The sequence below is a fragment of the Sarcophilus harrisii genome, chromosome 3 (assembly GCF_902635505.1).
Source record: "Sarcophilus harrisii chromosome 3, mSarHar1.11, whole genome shotgun sequence".
Lineage (NCBI taxonomy): Eukaryota > Metazoa > Chordata > Mammalia > Dasyuromorphia > Dasyuridae > Sarcophilus > Sarcophilus harrisii.
Genome location: NC_045428.1, coordinates 193708600 through 193714599, shown reverse-complemented (window position 1 = coordinate 193714599; position 6000 = coordinate 193708600). Strand labels below are relative to the sequence as shown.

At 43.4% G+C, this 6000-nt stretch overlaps 1 protein-coding gene across 1 annotated transcript in view; it reads left to right on the top strand.

The window, feature by feature from the left end:
- The first annotated feature begins 4301 nt into the window (after positions 1-4301).
- RAI2 (retinoic acid induced 2) overlaps positions 4302-6000 on the top strand; it is a 136165-nt gene continuing 134466 nt past the window's right edge. Inside the window, exon 1 of the mRNA XM_012546049.3 lies at positions 4302-4368. The gene's annotated coding sequence lies outside the window, so the exon portion shown is untranslated. The remainder of the gene's footprint in view (positions 4369-6000) is intronic.

Genomic DNA, 6000 nt, shown 5'->3' with positions numbered 1-6000 from the left:
ATTTTAGAGCTGTTAGGGACTTTAAAGATTATCCTGTCCAATCCTTTTGGGTTTAGTTTTTTTTTTTCTTTGATACCAAATTCACACTAGGTCAGATTTCACCCATAATGACGATAATAAGCAAAAGAGGCTACATTTTGGATTTATTTGCTTTATTCTCTTTTTGTCGTTCAGCCATTCTATCACCTGCAAAGACATTTCTTTCATCTAAGTGCCTTAAACAAGCACCATCCCCACCTACCTCAACTGATTCCCACCAGCTCCTCTCCATCGTATTTCTTTTCTACTCCTGTTTCCTTCCTTTGCTTCATATAAACAGCCACAGCAGCCCACAGAACTACAGCTTCTTAATAGTAGTGTTGACACATTATTAACAATCCCTAAGCTGCTAGGAGGTTGGGGGTGGGGAGTGCGGAACAGAACATTATGGATAGTGTTTCCTGGCCAATTGATTCTGTTCTCAATTCTCTGTTCCTATACTTGTAATATTGTCTCATCTAAATCTATGTTTTCATGGAAACTTTCATTAAACAGAAGAAGCTTGTCATAAATGCGTGGGACTAGGAGTGTACTGGTAAATGTTTAACAATTTTGAAACTGGGACAGGATATTCAAGACACTTTTAAATTTAATTTGCATTATTAACACTTTCTTTAATCTAGATAATTAACAAAATAATATATCAAACCATGATTATTTGCCAATTGCTAAATATTCACACTGAAAATTGAACAATCTGCTCTTGGAAAAAGGTTTCTAGCTGGCTCCAATATCCTAGATAGAAAATAATCCAGTTTTTTAGAAGACTTAGGTTAAAGCTTACTAGCTATATGATTTTATATGATTTTAGATATCATTTAACTTTGCTCAGTTGATTTGGAGAAAATATGTGTGCTACCCATCTCACAACATTGTAAGAATCAAATAAGATGATTAAATTAAAAAATAATAATAATTTCCTACATGTGTCTGTGCCAGTTTTGGGAGCACAAAGAAGAAAAATGATGCAGTCCCTAACTTTAAGGAGCCTATAGACTGCTAAGTGAGACATGCCATGAACACACAATTAAGCATGATGCAAAGTAAAACATGATAGTGGAAAAGGAGAGATGGAACCTAAGTAAGTGCTCTAAGAAAAACTAGGGAGGGAGAGATCACTTTCGGTCACCAAGATCAGGGAAGGAATCATTGAGGATGTGGCACCTGAGCTGAGCCTTGAAAGAAGAGAAGGATTTTACTAGCCAGAGAACAGGACAGTGTGCATTCCAGATGAATGCACAAAACCAGGAGACAGCAGGATGGGATCTGGAAACAGCTGGAAACAGTGCACTCAGACTGGAACATAAAGTATTGAAAGAGCCCAATTTAAAATAAGGTTAGAAAGGTAGGTGGGACTCAGACTATGTGGATGACCTTCACTGCCAAGCTAAAGGGCTTGTATGTGTGTGTGTATGTATTTTTTTAAATACTGCAGGACATGGAGAGTCACTGAGATTTTAAGAAGAATGCACACTTTTTCATTATAAAATCCCATATAAATCTTGACTCACTTTTTTTGTTATTTATTGGTAGATACCTATGTCAATGTATTTCTATGAAGGACAAAAGATGAAAGAATGTAAAACTTGCAACTGGATAATTAGATCAATTTAACGACCCATCTGTCCCATGTTCTGTCTCTGAAAACAGCATTAAGTAGCACCCTGTATATAGCCCTTTGTAGAGATTTTGTCAGCATCAAAAGATTAAGGATATACCCTCCCCCCCCCAAAAAATTGCTATAATAATGACCCATGAATTTGTCTAAATATAATTATTTAACTAAATGAATTGTTAGTTATTACCTGAGGTGACCACAGCAAGTCTTCTAACCTCACATAACCTCAGTCTATTTATCTATAAAAGGGAGCAACAGTATTTTCACTGTTACATAAGGGGGTTGTGGGGAAAAAGTGCTTTTGCAAACCTTAAAGCACTTGATAAATGTGAATTGTTGTTGCTATTAATTAAACTTTTCATGGTTTTTAGCACCACCACCACTCCAGCAAAACAAAACTGACCTGAGAGCAGGCCTCATAGGTAAAAAGGTGATTATTAAATGCTTGTTGAATTTGAATTAAATTGAACTTAAATATTTGGCAAGTGTTCTCAGAATAAGTAGAGTATCTCATAAAGAAAGTTTTATCAGATAATCATTTGGACTTCAGGGATCCACTTTGTCCTTCCATTCATTTTTACAGATCAGTCAGTTAATAAGCATTTATTAAGTTCCTTTTATGTGACAGGTATTGTCCTAAGCAATGGGATTACAATTAAAAAGCAAAAGATAGTCCCTAGTCTCAAGAAACTCAGAATGGAAAACTAAAGCAGAGAGATTGTAATATGGCCAAGGCCACACAGGTATTAAGGAGCAGAGAGAGCCAGGATTTTAGATCCTTGGATCTAGGCCTCTTTTCAACTGTCTACCTATTACACATTTATATAAGAACAGATTTCCTTCTAAAAGTGCTATTAATCAGTGAATAGAGGAAGCAGAATCAAAACTTCCATTGTACATTGGCACATTGATTTTTCTATTGGTTTTTGTTATTTCATTATTTGTTTTCCTTTGTGCCTTGATATTAATTGTATATGGTTAATTTTTGCCTTTTTCCTCCTTTCAGAAAGAAATATATTTCTTCCCCCCCCCCCAAAAAAAAATCACATTAGGCTAGAAAGACAAATCAGTTAGAAATAGGCTCCTTTAAAATGGAAATTTGTATTCCCACATCAATTATAACTGGATCTGACTGTCTCCAACCTATCTCCCAGGACGAGGACAAGCACCATATGTGGCAACCCCAAATTTGGTATCAGCCAAAGAAGAATATTATGATTGCTACTTTCAATGTTGGGATTTGTGTAGGCTCAAAATCTAGGAAGGGACAATGAAATTCAACCTTTTAAAAAAAGTCTGATTAGTTGGATCTTGTTCTCTAAAAAGTATTTCTTTAGTTTTTGTCTTTAAAAACAGGCCAAATTGTAATGTAATTTTACAGATTTTAATGTAATATAGATGCATCCTGTGTTTTCCCACTACTATTTGTGTGTGTGTTTGGGTTTGTATGTTGTTGTTTTTTTAATGGTATTTAAAACTATCATTATTGACTCCATCTAAAAATGGTTTTCATATTCTAAGATCCTGCTTTAGAGATGGAGTTCTACTTTTGGCTGGTGAGAGACACTTTTTTTTTTTTTAACGTCAATGCACATTTGAAATTTCTCTTTGTGTCCATATCTCCTTCTGTATTCCTCTAGTCTTCCTTTTATCTAACCTTCCTCTCTTTATCCTGTCCTTTAATTTCTTCTTGGACCTTATTGCCTTTTCCTCTCATCCTGACTGTAGTTGGCATCATTCTCATGTCTGGATTTGATTCCCAGCCTTGTCTTTCCCTCAACCTCCCTTTCCCCAAATCCATAGTTTCCTTTCTCTCGGGTTTATCTGTCTTCAAGTTCTTTCAAGGCGAGCCCGACTCCCTCTCAGTCTCTCCTGGCTCCCCATCCTTTGGCACCTCCTCCTTCTCCTCCATGTACTTTCAAGCTTGGCCCGCGGGGGAGGAAGGGGGCAAGGAGGGGGGAGAGGCCCAGGGACACCTGTCCCAGCTTCTTCCACTCCTTTCCTTTTCCCCTTTCCCCTTTCCTATCCTTTCCCCTTCTCCTCCTCCTTCTCATCTCCCTTCTTCTACACCTCCCCCAAGCCCTCCCCTTCTCCGCCTCCTCCCTCCCACTTGGCTTCAGCAGGGGAGAGAGAGCCAGAGAGCTGGGAAGATAGACACATACACACAGACACACTCACGCACACATACACACGCGCACACGCACACGCACACTCAGATTCGCGACAGCGGCTGCGACTCCTACAGCTGGGCACCCCCTGCCAGGCGGGCGGCGGCCCCGGCGGTGGCCCCGCCGAGACGGAAGAGCAGGCAGACTAGGAGCCCGAGCCAGGAGGCGAGAGGGAGCAGGGAGAGCTCCAGGAGCCCCAGCCCGGGCCCAGGCCCCCCAGAGAAGTCAGCAACCTTGGGGAGGGGGCCGCGCTCCTCTGAGAGCTCAGGGTTGGAAGGGGGTGCCGGTGTGGGGGCGGGGTGGGGGGCAGCCACTGTCCCCTGATCCTTCCACCGGCGGCGTCAGCAGCAGCAGCAGCAGCAGCAGCAGCAGCAGCAGCAGCAGCAGCAGCAGCAGCGGAGGCGGGCGCCACCAGCGAGGTGACACTGCGGTCCATGGAAGGAGCTCTCCTGCGAGCTCCCAGCGCCTGCGGCGGCGGCAACAGCAGCGGCGGCGGCGGCGGCGGCAGCGGCATCTCTGCAGGTCCGGAGACAGCTGCACGAGGTAAAAAGTCCGGACGGCGATTAGAGCTACCCGGAAAGCGGGGATGGAGGAAAAAGCAGAGCTCGGAGGCACAGAGCTATGCAGAAAACCACACACATACACATACACCCACACAATCACCGCTCTCCCTCCCTCCTCCCCCGCTCCCCACACAACATACACCAGAGCGCAGATGCGTTGTGTAGCTGTTACACCTACGGGAGCAGTAGCAATATCCATCCAAGTGGTAGCGTGGCGGAAGGCAGGTAGGGAGTCCAGGTCGGGGAAGAGATCATAGTGGGGGTGGGCACGGGGGGAAGGGGGCAGGGGGAGGGGATCGGGAAAGGTTACGCTGGGTCGCGATAGTTGGAGGTTGTTGTTTAGGGATGGAGGTGGGGGACTAGGAGAGAGAGGAGGAAGGGGAAGAGTTGGGGAGGAAAGAAGATGGTTACAGAATACCAATACCGAAAGCAAGCGGCCTTAGGTTGGAGGGGGGTGGGGTGTGTGTGGCAAAACGGAAATTAGAGGAGGTGGGATTTGGAGAGGCATACGCTGAAGAGGTAAACCGATGCTAGTGAGAAGTGCAGGTTAGCCTGTTTACGGGCAGAATTGGGGTGCGCTGGTGGCTGGAGGTGTTAATGGTGCTATTGAGAAAGAAAAGGCAGCGGTGATTTAAGAGAGGAAATGTAGGAGGGGAGTGGGTTGTTCTGTCGTTTCTTAGACGATAACATTAAAAGATCGCTAGAATAGGGTGGGTACTTCGCAGGTTGTTTTTACTGACAGGTCGGACCCTCCAAAGGAGTGTGATGTTTGATGGAGACTTAGGAATAGCCAATGTTCTGTAGGAACCAAAAGGCGGCTTTGTAGGGGGCTACAGGGTGGGGCGGGGCGGGGCAGGGGTAGGAAAGTGATTTTGTGTGTGTGTGTGTGTAGTCATTTTGGGTAGATACTGAGCTAGATGATTGGAGGAAGAGGTGGCTGATAGGACAGATGAAGCAGCGTTGGGAGTGATTCCTTAGTAATAAAATTGCGTTTGGGAAAAGAGATTGTGGAGCTGCAGCTTTTTCCTTACTTGCATGTTTGCTTGCTTTTTTCTTTCTTTCTTCCTTCTTTCCTTCCTTTCTTCCTTCCTTCTTTCCTTTCCCTTTTTTTTTTTTTTTTTTTTTTTTTTTTTTTTTTTGCTCTAGTCGGAAGAAAATGATCCCTTCCAGGCGTCTTCAAAAAATGGATTCTATTGACGTATATCGTGCCGCCCTGGAAAGCGTGGTTGAAACTTGGATTTTACCAAATCCCTCTTTGTGACTTTTTGCTAGCATATTATATAGAATCGCATCACTAGCAGTAGGCCAAATCTCTGGATTCATGCTTATCATTCCCCTATCTTCTCCCCAGGTACAAACATGATCACTTGCCCAGTCACCAAATGCCTTGAGCTGAGAAATAACAGAATCTTGGAGTAACCGGGTTTCCTAGTTTGGGCTGTCTGCCATGTTCGGGGCTCAACAGCTTTACTGTTCCTTGCATTTGGATGTATTTCAGCTCTGTCTTTAGTATGTCTTTTCCAGCCGAAGGAGTTAATTTCGTTTGTGTAGAGGGTTATTTGTGGGGAAGGAGGAGGAAGCAGGTTGTTTTGTTTTGTGTTGTATTGTGTGT